The sequence below is a fragment of the Poecilia reticulata genome, linkage group LG2 (assembly GCF_000633615.1).
Source record: "Poecilia reticulata strain Guanapo linkage group LG2, Guppy_female_1.0+MT, whole genome shotgun sequence".
NCBI classification, from domain to species: Eukaryota; Metazoa; Chordata; class Actinopteri; order Cyprinodontiformes; family Poeciliidae; genus Poecilia; species Poecilia reticulata.
Window position 1 is genome coordinate 11,555,876 of NC_024332.1, and position 15,707 is coordinate 11,571,582.

The following is a 15,707-nucleotide window of genomic DNA, read 5'->3' on the forward strand; positions in this document are numbered from 1 at the left end:
GGTATCTGATGGGTGAAATATGGCCATCAGATACTGTTCCCCCACTGTAAAACAAGGGGAACGGTATCTGATGGGTGAAATATGGCCATCAGATAGGGTGGACGGAGCGGGTGGTTGCTCGTCGGCAGTGGACTCGGGAAGCTTGGCTGGAGAGCTTGGAGGCTGCTCGTCGGCAGCGGACTCGGGAAGCTCTGGAACGGGCTGCTTGTCAGCAAGCTCTGGAACGGGCTGCTCGTCGGCAGCAGACTCGAGAAGCTCTGGAACTGGCTGCTCGTCGGCAGCGGACTCGGGAAGCTCTGCGGAGGCTCCAGGAAACTCGGAGGATGCACTGGGGGCATTAGGAGGCGGACTCACTGTGGCTGGAGAATGGAAACCGGAGTGCTATTAGGGGCTAGCTGTACAGCCCGGAGTGCAGAAACCTGCTATGCGGCTTCTTGTCCCGAAGCCAGCCGTTCCGGCCGGCACTCGGATGTCAGCCGCACAGCCAGTCGTGCTGCCTGACGCCCAGGAGCTAGCCGAGCGGCCTGAAAGCCCAGAACCAGGTGCGCAGCCCGGAACCATGGGACTACTGCAGCAATGTGAGGCGAGACGACAGCAGCAGCGGGGTGAGGCACAGACGGAGCTGAGGCAGGAGCCGGGTCAGCTGAGGCAGGAGCCGGGTCAGCTGAGGCAGGAGCCGGGTCAGCTGCGGCGGCCTCCGGAGGTGCGGTGGGTGCTCCGGCAGGGACGGACACTGGGGCTGGAACTGGCAACGAGAGGCGGAGCGATTGCAGCGGTTACAGGAGGTTGGGCTGGTGCAGGAGACAACGGAGAGGCTGGTGGTGGAACCGGAGCTGGGTTGGAGGTATGTTTTTCTTGCAGATAGATGTCATATAGTCCAAGAACCAGGTCGAACAGGGTCGGATGACCCTTGTAATGGTGGAGGAGGCGGAGGTAGTCGGTGTCCGTGTACTCGCTCCAGGTCTGTGGGCCCATGATGAAAAGTGGCGTTCCTCACCATTTAGTGGTCGGGTCCTTCAGTCATGAGGTGGTGGTTTTAGGTGGTGAGGATAAACGCAGGCGGACAGTACCCCATCACGACGGGCTGATTTGTGTGAAACGTGGAGAAGTTTTCAATTTAGACATCTAAAATCACATGAATTTCAATGGAAGCTTTTCACTTTTTTTCACTGTACATGTGTAGCGGTTAAAAACAGGAAGTCAGAATCACCGGAATCAGGATAATTTTATTCCTGTTCAAAACAAGAACATTTTTACTCCAGCAGCTCCCGGGCTTCAGCTTCCTCACACACACCTTAACCAACCAAAAAAACACACACAAAATAATCACTTTGGCAAGGAAAACTTAATAGACGTTACAAACGTGGGAATAGACCCTTTTCACAGCGACGTCACACAACTTCCGTTATGGCTCGAAGCTGTGTATCTTTACTTCCGGTGTGATTTTGCCTCTGGAAACCTGACTGAAAAATTCACGGATACTCATTATCTTAAGGATATAATAAAAGGTAAGGTTAATAATAACAGTTAGATAGCTGTTATTACTCACTGTCAATTCACCATTCTCTGTGTAAAATAAACAGCCTCCGATCGGACAGTAAACCAGCTAGCAGCAGCTTTAGCCACAGTTGGGAAAATATATACACCGCTGTCTGCAAGTGTTGTAACGTTAAAAGGTTCACTTTCTGTATTAACTGTAATAAAACAGTATTTATATGTTAGCCTTCATCAGTCATTGTCAGTTTACCATTTTCCAACTGTATTTAAAGAAATCAGCCTCCGATCGGAGAGTAAACCAGCTAGCAGCAGCTTTAGCAGCAGCTTTAGCTGCTGCTAGCTGTCATACATCGCTCTGTCAGTGCTGTAACGTTTAGAGATTCACTTTATTTATCAACTTTAATAAAACAGCATTTAAGTGTTAGATAACCGTTATTAGTCATTGTCAATCCACCATTCTCTGACTGTGTATATAATAAACAGCCTCCGATCGGAGAGTAAACCAGCTAGCAGCAGCTTTAGCCACATTTGGGAAAATATATACGCCGCTGATTGTCAGTGCTGTAACGTTTAGATGTTCACTTTCTGTATCAACTTTAATAAAACAGCATTTAAGTGTTAGCCGTTATTAGTCATTGTCAATTTACTATTCTCCAACTGTATTTAAGGGAACCAGCCTCCGATCGGAGAGTAAACCAGCTAGCAGCAGCTTTAGCCAGTTAGGAAATGTATAAACCACTGCCTGTCAGTGCCGTGTTGTTAAAAGTTTCACTAAAATCACTTATATCTTCCAACACTGTTGTTTAGAAAAGCATTTTAAATATTGATTTAAGCGCCATCTGCCAAATTTCCATATTCTGATGTGATTCATAATTTCTCCATTTGTTTTGTTGTCCATCTTTCTCAACAGTAGCCGACCAACAACCTACCATATCTGAGATGGTCTTGTTCCTCTGTCCATGGCAGGTTCAGTCAATCAGCTGTGGGACACCTGCTGCCTAGTCAAAGTATCATGGACCTCTTGATTTAAAAGGAGAAACCAGTACAGAGCCTCCCTGCTCCTGCAAGTGACACTTCTTGGAAGAACACTCACTACTGCAAGCAGCTGTGTTAGAAATAAAATCTTTGTGTATCTATTCTGTAATTAATATCTATATGTATCTATTAATAAATGAATTGATGTTGTGTAGAGTACTGTAAAAAAAACTATTGCTAACTTCTCTTGAGTAATCTACATATGTGCAACTTTTACATTTAAATTGCTTATTTTTGTAAATTTTACACATCTGGCAACAAAGTATGTGGAGGAGAGGAAATGCTAAAATAAAGCTGCCATTGTGGACCAAAGACATGAGGTTTGTGGCTGTTTCTTTAAAACATCTATTTAATAATTACATTAAACACTATACATGTATATAATTACCACAGTTAATAATTTAAGTCATTGATAGAGAAAATGTATTTAGAAAAGGCATATCAATTTTATTTCAACTGTATGTACTCAGGGTTCACAACTTAAGAAGACATCTATGTAGGGTCCTTGGCGGGTGCCAGTCTGCAGTGAACTGGTGGATGACAGAGACGATGCTATACTGTAGTGAGCAGTTTGAAGCAGAAGTCCCACCATGTGATCCACAGGGTTTTCCCACCTGAGCACAAACTTCATGCACTTTGTTTCCACAGGCACCACAGCAGAATAAAGTGTAACCTGTTAAAAGGGATATAAAGTTGTTATTCCTACGTTATCAATTTTCTACTGCCAAGTCTACAACCGCAGGAAGTATAAGAAACTTAACCTTCTAATCATAACATTTGATAAATATTCATTGGAGAAATGTGAAGTTAATGAGCTAATATAGATAGATAGCTCATCACATTTCTCCAATGAAACGTTAATATCTATATCTCTATCTAAAACAGCGTCTTCCTCCTCATGTCTTGATCGTATTAAGAGTTTAACTTCTCAGGACGTGATGGAGTAGCGAGTGTTTGGCATAACGGTCAATTTTGGACTTGTGGCTACAGGTAATGTTGCTACTTAGCGGGTGGTGAAACTAGCGTAAATGAGGAGGGTTTAATACGATCACGCATTTTACATGACGAGTGGCAACCCCAGTCTATACTATAAAAATGTGATTAAGATTAGAGTCTAAATACATTCTATTTCCCAAACAGAAAGGCTACGTAATGTTAGCCAGCTAACAAATTACTATTGCTTGCCTAGCATGTCAACTAACAGCTAGAAAAAAACAAAACACATACCTTCGTAGTCAAACTGGTATCATTCAGCGAGGAATTTGTCCAGTTTAGATTATGTTGATGAAGAAAAATTGTTTGCAAATAGTGATATATCTTTAAATCGTATTTGTGGCAGCAGCGTTAGAGTCCAGAAACAGCGTTAACTACACACACCGGAAATAAAGATACACAGCTTCGAGCCATAACGGAAGTTGTGTGACGTCATGTGAAAAGGGTCTATTAAATGCCCAGTGAGGTGCTGCTCTAAACATAAAACAATTAAACAATGATATATATATAAAAACGTATGAGTTTACAACATACTTTGAATTCGATTTTAAAGCTTTCATTTTTAAGATGAGGTAAAGTGGTAAGAAAAATATTGAGGTTTTATGAAACACCCTCCACTGCCTCAAGTTTAGTTTACAAGTGTCATGACCTGTAAATTTGGCAACAGATTTAAATGATGATGACATGTTGATTTCTGGCCGCAGCAGTATTCATAATCTCACAGCACACGCCGTTAAAATAGATTCTAGAGTTTGAAACAGGAGGCGATCCAAAACTCACCGGTGGGATAAAAACGAAACATCAAATGTCATTATGTAATTTTTCCTTCTTTTTTGAGTTTATTTTTAAACTAATATTGAAGCAATTTTCACATTGTGAAGTGTGATGAGTTACTGTGAGTCAAAGTCGGATGATGTTTCCATGGTTACTTTCTGTTTCAACATAATGTTGCATTTCCAGTCAATTCAGATAGGAATAAATGTGGGCGTGTCCTCATTTGTTGCTTAGGAAATTAGAAATTGCAATTTTTAAATGTGATTTTACAAAGAAATTTAAATGGTCTTTTCTTCACTTTTATTTAAAAATTTAATTTCTTAATATTTTTTTGACCCCTTAACCCTTAGCATACAGTGAGACCTTCTCCCCCTTCTTGCAATACGCTGTCCATCCGTCCCGGGTAGCATACCATAGAGTGCCCTCAGCACTCAATGGTATGCTAACCCTCCCCCACCCACCATCTCTCCTTTGACCTGCCCCCCCGTTCCCTCCTTCTTCGCCCCCCCACCCTTCTAATGATATGCTAAAGCCCCCGCCCCTGCACTCTAATGATATGCTAGCCCCCCTCACCCTCAGCTTCTCTCCTTCACCCCCCCCAGGCCTCCCTCCTTCTTTGCCCTCCTCCCCTTATAACAATGCCACCTAGTCCACCCCCACCTTATCTCCTTCTTCTTCGAAACCCCACCCCCACTTCCTCCCGCACCACCATTTCCTCGGTCCCCTATTCTCGCTCTTCGGTACGTTTTACCCCCCCAATGCTCTGACTGTAGCAGCGGACAACTATAAGTTTCCGGTATTCTAAAATTCAAAATTTGTCAGCACTTACAACCATAATCATCCACTCCTGTGAGTTGTGAAGTTCTGCTGAAGAAATACATCCGGTTTTGACACGTTCTGACAACGTGTGAGAAATTGGTGAGAAAAGTCCTGTGAACACCGTTAAGCATGAGGGTGCACAGAGCCCGACTTTGACTCAGCAAAGGTGCACAGATTATGCGTGGTTACACATGCAGCTGGCGGATTCATGTCAAAACAAACCCTAAAATGCCTTATATCCTCATGACAGGATGCATGTTAGCTACACATCGGTGGCTTTTGATTTAGTGTCTAAGACCAGTCAGAAATATTCCAGAAAATATACAGGCATGACAAAATGAGCTCAAGTCGCTTTCTGGATATTATTGGCTCGGAAAAAGCCATTTCTTAACATTATTGGTCGAATGCGGTGTCAATTAAAAGGGGGGGCTCTAGGCTGCCCAATTAAAACATCATAATGGACAATGGCAGAATTTAAACCCCTTAAATTTCACCCCCGAAAAATACAATGGAAAAATAACACGTGGGCATTCCAGTGCAAATTAAGGGGTTAAATAACATCAAATATCCATACTTTCAAAGTATGAATATTTATGGAGTATGGAGTAGGTTTTCATCAGGTGTCCATCTTTTTTACATGACTGTATAAATTATGTAAGCCATAACAATGTTTAGTTCATAAAAGATTTACTAGACTCCATTAGAATCAGCGTGATACAGAACAGCTAGCTGAGCTGAAAGTGATTACTAAGTTCCCATCCTGTCAGATCTACTGCTTTTCTTGCTGAGCTTTGAAAAGTCTAAATCAATCCTCCTTCATTAACAGAGAATTTACATCATAATCAACGCAAGTTGTCAATATTGACAACAGGGAGGACAGCTTTGATGTGCACCAGCAGGAAATTTACCAGAATATTTCTTTCTCTCTTTTTTTCCACATTTCTATTTTTAAATGACTCATCAACACATTGGTCAAACTGTGCTTTTGACAAACTATGCTGTTCCTCCTTGTGTACAAGATAGCATGTGCACTAAAGCACAGCTAGCTGCATCAGGAATTTAGAAAAGTAGCAGTTTATTAGAGAGGCCACTCATCTAAATGAGTGACTTTCCCGGGCAGACAGTTCCATTTGAAAAGTTATTGCCGCCAGTGACTGTGTTCCATTTTTGTTTTCACATCCAGTAGAAAGTACACCTGGTTTAGTTTCTCCTTGGTTAGTTGAAGGACATTTGCCCTATTTAAACGGTTGAAGGTCAAAGTCAAGTTCATTTATACAGCATATTTCCAACAATTTGTGTTTCACAAGCTAAAATACAAGTAAAATAAAGAAAATGCATTGAAATTATGCATAAATAATACACAACACATTATGACAATAAAAAAAGCTATGACTGTTTAAGCAAAAATGTTTTGGTCACAATGAGCTGGAGGTTTAAAATGTCCCAGTGTGTGTGCAGATCTAATATATATTTGAGTTGGAACTCAGAAGGAGCTAGAATATTTAGTGATGTAAGAAGAAAAAGTTAACTTTTTGGATCCTTTAAATTACAGGAAGCCAGAAGAGAAAGAAGGTGATAGCAGTGTAGCTATCAGGAATCAGGGTGTACTAACTTCTTCCTCCTAGCAAACACAGTTTTGTCATCTGCATTGAGTAAAACAAGGTTAATATTTGTCCTTTTTTTCAAAGATAAATAAAAGAGATCAGACATAAATATGTGAATACTGAAAGAACTTTAATATTTAATATGCTGTTCCAGTTCTTCGTTTCTGTATCACCATTGCTGTTTTTTTAAAACACTTTCATCCTTGAATCAATCATGATATTTAATTCAAAACTCCAAAAATGGGAGCTTCTGATAGTTTTTACTCCACACAATCGCTGAGTCACTGCTCTTCTTTCATTTCTCAATGAATTTCTTTCAATACCTCTGGAAAAAAAATCCCTTTGTTCTGGAAAATCATATGTAAGCCTTGATGTGACAGACAACTTCGGGGTTTCCTTCCATGTTCAGGCATAGAAGAGGGTGCAGTGACACAAACACATACCTGAATGAACTGGTCAAACTAAATAGTCGTTTGAAGGTCACAGAAAGTCCAATCCACAGGTCAGAACCTGTTTGCTTTCTCTGGAGGAACATCATAAAAATGCAATCTGTGGCTCAACAACGGCTGTAATTTTGTTACGACTCAGATGTCAGCAGGCTTTGACTGGACAACGTCTTTTTGTTGATAAAATGACGCTTGTACCTTTATTTGGTGGCCATATGGCAAGTGCTTAGGAGGGGAAGGGCAGCCGTGTCTGAAGGTGTCAAAGGGGAGGGTGGTTTAAATTTAACCGCAACAAGGCAGATATCTGCAAGACAGCCCACCCCTCCCTGGTTGCCTCTCCCTCCTCTCCCACAAACACATAGCTAGACAGCAGCAGCAGCACGCACGCAGCATCCTGTCAACCTGGACTGGAAGTAGAGGATAACGGAGGACAAGGCGCTGAGGAGGTGTGAGCTGCAGGCTGCAGGGAGGCACTGCAGAGGCACCGCGGCTTGGCGGTGAGAGGTAAGGCTGGAGCCGGGCTGGAGGAGCCGGCTGGGCGTGTTTTTGCTGCGCTGGTTGAGACAGACGCATGTCTGTGTGACAACAAGGACGGGAAGTGAGCTGCACCATTTTATTCAGCAGGGAATCGGTCTGTGATTCTTTAGGTTCTTGAAGTTGGCTTTGTGAGCAGGATATAAATACCGATGTGGCAGCTTTTCTCTGCTGTTCTTGCTAATTGGACAGATTCAGATTAGACTGATGAGGAGAAGGAGGTGGTCGCCTCTTGACTTAACCTAATGGGATTGAATTTACCCTGATTAGTTTGAGAGAATATTTTCAATTTTGATTTCCACTTTGCTGCCTCTCTACTGGAGAGTGAAATTGGATCAGTGAAGGAGAACATGATGATGGTAGGCTGCTGGCTGTAGCCAGGGAGTTTCCAGAACGATACCATACAGTAACCGGGAGCAGTGAGGGCGCCGGCAAAGGGAGGTCAGGTTACTGTTCAGCACTCACAGCTCAGTTTGGAAACACTTTAAGGCTGCTGGTAGCAGCGGACAGAGGTCAAATGTCAGGCCAAGGGAGTATTTTTCAGCAAGTCAGCTTGATTCCGAATTTCTGCTTTGCATTAATTTCACAATACTTTTGCCCTTCCCCTCCTACTTTTGCATTAAAAAATACTTTTTAATGCAAAAGTATTTTTAATACATGGTCACTCTATGTGGATTAGCCCTCAGCTTCATCTCCAAGGTTTTAATATAAAGACTGCAACATAGAGTGCACTATGTTACCCAGAATACATCACAAACATTGTGTCTATATCATGCAGTGAGAATATTTAACATATGACATCTTCAGATCCTTGAAATTTACTCAAAAACATTGATAGTTCAAACACGATTAACTTACAGAGCACAGAAATAAAGAAGGGGCAATATCTTATTTAAATAACTACAAAACACGTTAAAATGCAAACTTTATTGATTATTTTTCTATTTTTGTTCAAATATAAAATTTTTCTGTTTTAACAAAAACAAAACTTTTTTTTTTTATTTTTGTTATATACATTTTGGACTTATATTTTAAACCCAAACTATATACTCTTAAATAAGAAAGATCTTAACAGTGAAACAGAAACACCTCTTGGGATTTTCAGATGTTTTCTAGAAGAAACGGTTTGAGAAGAATTATAATGAACTTCTTTATGACTTTAACACGTCGTAATCTGTCATTTAAATTACAATTTTTTTTATATGTCATTTCAATGGGAAACTTTATTACAATAGTGAGATATAAAACTTATCTTGTTAAAGTGAGAAAGTTCCTTATTTTAACGAGTTTTGCTTCTCGTCAAATGAGAAGGTTTTCTGATTTTTCATTTTTGGTATAATTAGATTCTGTTCCTGAATTTATTTCCAAGATCTGGCAGCTAACTGCATTAAAAGTGGGAACCTTCTTAGCGCTACCGCAGAAGCTAACGTCTGCGGGCTTGGTTAATACAGCCAATCAGTATCAAGGAAAATAGATGTCACTCCTGGATTGGTTGCTGCAGCTGTGTGTCTTCTAGCACTGCACTGAGGTATTTCAGCTTCTCAGTTCTCAAGATGTATTTTCTGTGGGACAACTGATATATGCTTTATGAAAAAAAATCTACAAATAGTTAAGCTACGTTCAACAGAAAAATCTGTAATTCTCTTTTTACTTGTATTTGTTTAGTTAACACCCCCCGGTTGTTTGTGTAATTGTATTTTTTCTGTTCTGTTTTCATTTGTTTTTTTGTTGTGTACTTGCCATTTGCCAAATAAAATTTATTTAAAAAGAAAAAAAAGAGAACACGAAGAGAGGGAAAGGAACTGAAGTGCAGCAGATTTCAATATAAGAGCATGAATGTAAACGTCTGCCTAAAAGTCGAAAAGCTAAACTACAGCACAGACATTAAATTCATTCATCTGAAAGCTGATGAAACAACTAAGTAAATTAGTGTTGTAGAATTCATCCTGAAAAATTTATTTAGGAGAAGCTAAGTGCGCTAAATGTTTTCAAAGTTAGCAAAAATGCCACACAGGCCAATTGAAAATTAGCTCAGGTATTAGTGCATTAGCGAAAGTGTGCTTACTGCTGTATCTTTCACTAGATGTTAGAAAAGCTCTGTCAGAGTCAGCTCTGATTTAAAGATTTCAGAATTTATCTTTTTATATCCCACAACAGAAGAAATGCAAAAATATTTTACAGACACGGTATGAGAAGTAGCTTCTGAATTCTGCTTATCTACCTCTGAGGCTGCAGAGCTAAAGTTCTGGCAGACTTTAGCTCAAAAGCAGAATTAAAATAACAACATAAAACATAAACCATATGTTCAGACAGCCACAACACTTTAGAAATCAAAGTTCAACACAGTCATATAGCGTTAGCTAAACAAATCCAGTTTTTCATAGCAGGATGTGTCTCCAACGTTGGGCTCCAGTTCACGTTTCTAATTTGATTCTGTATTTGACATTTTAGACATTTATGGTAGTCAAATTTCCCACAACCGAAAGCAGGTTCCACAGAAATACTGAAATATAGTATCAAATATGATTCACACATTTTCACCATAGTTTTTCTATAAAATATTTGATTATACTGTTTTATTTCTTGTATAACAGTATTAAAGACTGATTTTAATTTCTTTTTTTTTAAATGTAATTCACTGTTAAAGTAGAAGTAGGATTTGACAGCAGATTTGGTGAGGGTTTTAGTTGGTGACAGGTTAATCTGTCTGATAGCTGAATGGAGCCTTCTGCTGCTACGCTAAGACGACTCAGAGGTGTCTGTTTAGCAGATTGACCAGCAAACAGACTTTATGTTGGAATACATTAAAGCTTAGCAAATATGTCATGATCTTTCAATAGAACAGAATAAGGAGATGGGGTCTATTTTTATAGAGCCGTGCAAAATAATCAATTGTAACTTTAAGACCAGAGAGAAGGAAACCATAACTGAAAGAAACCATGCTTGTTTCTTTGATTAGACAGATAGGAACTGTCGTTAATGGATTAATTGTCAAAGCTTTACCCAGGGGTGAAAGTAGTTTTAAATTCTTGGGAGTACTATGACAAAAGTATATATATAACTGCTTCTTTGTGTGCTTTGGAGTTACTGTGCTGATTAAAATTGAATTGCTCTTGAATTGCTACAAAATGGAGCTGTATTTCCCTCAACCCACTGGCTGCAATGTTGACACCTTGAGATGCCATGAGACCTAAATTCTGAACATCATGGTATGGAGTTCATCTCAGTTTTCCATGTCTGGCATATATCCATTCAGTTTAGCTTTTAAACGGGTTATATTGATCCTGTGTCCAGATAGAGAATAATCTGATATAAATTTGTTATAAAAGTATTACTGATTGCACTTTAAAAATTAGTTATCTTTATGTTATTAAAGGTAAAGTTTAATCAGTAATGATTAACAATGTCAAGTTGTCATAACAAAGACATTTTGAATAATGTCAGCTTTGTATTAAAAGTGTCATGATTTACCGAATGATGCTTTATGACAACAGTCATAAATATTCATGAAGGCTTATTCATGTTCATGACAGGTGTTATGTCATGTTTATGAAAGTGTCATGACAGTCTTATTCACACTCCTTCAAATAAAGTGTTACCGTTCAAGTTTGTCGTTTATTGAACGTTCAGAAACTACTGCGGGTGTAAAGCACCACAGCACAGCAAAGGTACACAAAGGTAAAATAACCTGAACAGGTGATCAACTCAAAACCATTCGCACTTTTTTACTCTCTCTCTTTGTCATTTCCACCTTATTCCTACGCCCCACGATGCTTTGCGTGAATTATGAGCGCGACTTCCACCGCAAACCGGAACTGTCATTTGTTTACATGTTACCCTAACGCTACCAGACTTCCGTCAGAGCTTTTAGGCTATAAAATATGTGGGAACACCAGCAATCAAAGCTAAAATATGACAATATCGGTTTATCGCAACCTACAGCTATTGCGGGGAGGTATGACAACTTGAAGAAAGGGCCGCATTTCTTCAAGTCACACTAGCATATGTAGCTACCCACACTAGCATGCAGCTACTTCACTGACTCAGATGCTTCGGATGCAGATGTGGGTTATCTTGAACTTGCTGCAGCCACAAACTAAATGTGGTCTGATTATTAGAGTACAGCCACAAACAGCACAACAGTTACCCGACCTCCACAAGGGCATCTTACGACACTTTCCAGTGGCAAGTTGCTCTCAACAATAGGTTAATGTGTGATTCGGTTCAGTTCTAGTCCAGTGGGGAGATTCAGCTGTTGCGCAAGATCTGGAGCACAGCAGCTGAGGTCATTTCTCTGCTGATTTGCAGCGACACTCAGCAACGGAGAACCTCAAGGTTTTGGTTCTGATGGATTAAATAAATCCAGGTATTTTATTTTGTCTTATAAATACAATTTCAAGGCCCAATCATAATGACAAATACTCAGATCATAAACGTTATTATTTTTTAAATTCAAACAAAAAATAAAATTCACATCCCACCAAGCTAATATTGTGTAGTTCTGTGGTTCATACTGTCGACAACTCAGATCTATTACAGATCTCAGCTCTTCTCTGCTTTTGTCTTTGTTACTGTCAGTTCTTCAGAGAAACGAGCTGTTAGCAGCGCTGCTAATTCACGGTCATTCCGTTACAAAACTTAACAATCTTGTTCCTGTCATTCCCCATGATTAAACTCACAATTACAATAATCTGTGTTGGGTACCAGGTTGTGATTGGGTACCAAGCGATTACCAGCACGTGTAATCGCTTGGCTACACTCCTCTAAATTTTCAGCCTACCCCAGCATTAGTAGAATTAGTAGAACTATAGCCTTAGCTTCTCATTGTTTTTGGTGGCCGTCTCTCCACAAGGATGTGAAGGAGTTTGTTTTAGCATGTTCCGTTTGTGCCCATTGTAAACCCACCCATCAGTCTCCAGCTGGTCTACTGCAATCGTTGCCCACACCTAAACGGCCCTGGTCCCACATAGCAGTGGACTTTGTCACTGGCCTTCCTTCCTCTAAGGGGATGACCACCATCCTTACCATTATTGATCGGTTTTCTAAGGCCTGTCATTTGGTCCCTCTGAAAAAATTGCCATCGGCTTTCCAAATTGCTCAGCTCTTGGTCAAGCATGTTTTCCGTTTGCATGGTATTCCCCTTGACATCCTGTCAGACCGAGGTCCACAATTCTCGGCGCAAGTGTGGCGACATTTCTGTGCTGCGTTGGGGGCCAAGGCTTCGCTTACATCTGGTTATCACCCACAGTCCAACGGCCAGGTCGAGCACATGAACCAAGAGATGGAGGCCACTCTCAAGTGCGTCACCGCGTCCAACCCCGCCGACTGGAGCTGTTACCTACCCTGGGTAGAGTATTCCCACACCTCCGCTGCTACTGGTTTGACCCTTTTTGAGATCTCTCTAGGTTACCAGCCTCCTCTGTTTCCGGCTGATGAGGCGGACATTGCAGTCATGTCGGCCCGACACCATATCCGTCGATGCAAGGCCATCTGGGACAAGACGGTCGCCGCCCTTAGTCGCACAGCAGAGCAAAATCGTCGCTGGGCCGATTGCAAGAGGAGGGCTGCACCTACCTACGTACCGGGTCAGAAGGTTTGGCTCTCCACTAAGGACATTCCTTTAAAGTCTGTCTCCAGGAAGCTGGCCCCCCCGTTTCATTGGATCATATGTTATTGAGAAGGCCATTGGTCCGTCTGCCGTCCGCCTGTCGACTTCCCTCCGTGTTCATCCTACCTTCCACGTTTCCCAAGTCAAGCCAGTTCACTTCAGCCGGTTGTGCCCGCCAGAGGAGCCTCCCCTCCCCCCCCCGCGAGATTGACGGCCACCCTGCATATACTGTCCACCGGATTGTGGATTCTCGCCGCCGTGGGCGGGGTTGGCAATTTCTAGTAGATTGGGAGTGCTATGGCCCTGAGGACCGGCTACGGGTGCCAGGTTCTTTCCTCTTAGATCCCTCCCTTATCACTGATTTTCGTTCCTCCCGACCCTCTGGTTCTTCTGGACCGCCGTGTGGCGGTAGTTGAGGGGGGGGGGTACTGTTGGGTACCAGGTTGTGGGGTTAGTTTGCTTTCCTTTCAGCATCTCCAACTATCCAGGAGAGGGTGCCAGCGGGTTCAGTTTCTGTCTGAAGGGCATACTGACGGGCTCAACAGGACGCACCTGATTGAGATAATCATCATCACCCAGGAGTATATGAGCAGTGGGCTTCCAGCACTTCTCTGCCAGAGTGTTTGCCTTTTGTGGTACACCAGCCCCCTGAATTGCTATTCAGATCTGTTTCAAGGTTCCTATGTGTTGCTCTCTTTTTCTGACCCGTCTCTTGTCATCTATTTTTTCAGGACACCCACTAGTGTCTTTGGGGAAGTTTCCCCAAGCCTACAACTCTTGGATTACCCCAGCTCCTCTCTAGCTGGAAGCCCCACTCCACTGTTTTCCTCGGTGCCTCCACTCTGACCTACCTGTCCGCCCTCCAGGGCCACGACCGTCGTCGGCTTTCCTACACCTTCTCCTCATACCTCACTACTTGGAATCCACTCCCCTCCTCAGAACCTAAACTCTCATCACAAGTAAGCACTAGACTACTGTATATTCCTGGAGTTTTGTCATTTCCCACCGTCATTCAACTCACCATCTCCCTTTTTGTGTGCAGCCGCTCCGGAGTTCCCTGGTCCCTGTTGTCCATTCAGAAGCTCTGTTTATCACTTATACATATTGTAAATAAATCATTGCTTTTACTCTTCCTCTCTGTGAGTTTTCCTGCATGTGGGCTCGTAACGTAAAACCCACCATGACAATCTGTACTGAGCTCTCTGACAGCAGACGGTGTGTCCGTGAACATGTTTTACTAAATATTGTATTTTAACCGAAAAGAGAGATGTAACTTCTATCATGAATATAGATTAGCAAAAAGCCCTACAAATTACAATAAAATAATGTTAGTTCCGCTAGCCGGCGGAAGTAACACCATAATTGTTTCACCAGTAATCCCCCCTGGAATGAGGTGAGGACACCCGTTGCCATGGCAACCGCCTGCGCTCCTCGAGCTGAACAGAGATTGCTTTAAAACCATAACATTCAGTCCGTTACGATATTAGGTTTTCAGGCTTGATATTTATTTTTGCAATGATTTATAAGCGCTCCCCTGAACACAGCGGTGGTTGATTAGTTAATTTTAAACTCCTGCTCTGCCAGTAATTTTGGTAATGGAACCGAAACACACAGAATTGCGCAACACCTTGTAGAAACGATAATTATAGAGATTATAATTTTTGTTGGGTCATTAATTTGAATACGTTTTGTTGATTTTTTTGTTAATACATTTACGAACATTTTGATAAGTAAATCAGAGGAGGACGTGCTGGTCTCAGCGTCCTGGTGGATGGATGGATAAATAGATGGTTAAAATTTAAATACAGGATATTTTTCCTTTAGATTAGCAGTCTGATAGTGGCTGCAGGATCATCAATAACTCCTTCAAAATGTTTATGAAAATCRGTTATTTTTACACACAAACATATTATTTTGCTGTTCATCATTGAGAAATGACTTCAGATTCTAAATCCAAGTAGAAGAAAGAAAAAACTGGTAAAAGATCAACTAAACTTTTGAATATTTACAGAGAATTTTTAATATTTATACTAAAGGAATATTAGCTCACATGCTAATGGAGCTTTTTCATCTTTAGTCCAAGTAAACTGAATTAATTCCAGTTAAGGGATAGTTCCACTTCCTCCATTCACTGCCTTGTCAATAAGACAAATTCCTCATTCTTGCAAAAACAGATAAAACAGGCTTTCATAAATAATTATATTTTAGTTTATAACAACATTATAAATCAAGATCAGGCGTTTTAACGGTGAACCTTCCCTACCTTGTGTGCTGTCAGGAGACTGACAGATTGAGGCCAGTGGGTCAGGGGTCATTAACACGAACCTCCCTGAGCTCCACAAGGTGAAGGCCGGATTAGAAGACCTGGCTCAGAAGGCTTTACTGCTGCTTGATTCA

General features: G+C 41.4%; 1 protein-coding gene across 3 annotated transcripts in view; it reads left to right on the plus strand.

The window, feature by feature from the left end:
• Positions 1 to 7,426: 7,426 nt before the first annotated feature.
• Positions 7,427 to 15,707, plus strand: part of filip1l (filamin A interacting protein 1-like) — a 156,259-nt gene continuing 147,978 nt past the window's right edge. Inside the window, exons 1-2 of one of the 3 annotated variants that reach the window (XM_017302573.1) lie at positions 7,427 to 7,672; positions 14,042 to 14,269. The gene's annotated coding sequence lies outside the window, so the exon portion shown is untranslated. The remainder of the gene's footprint in view (positions 7,673 to 14,041; positions 14,270 to 15,707) is intronic. The other 2 variants (XM_008430830.2, XM_008430843.2) reach the window with 2 other exon arrangements.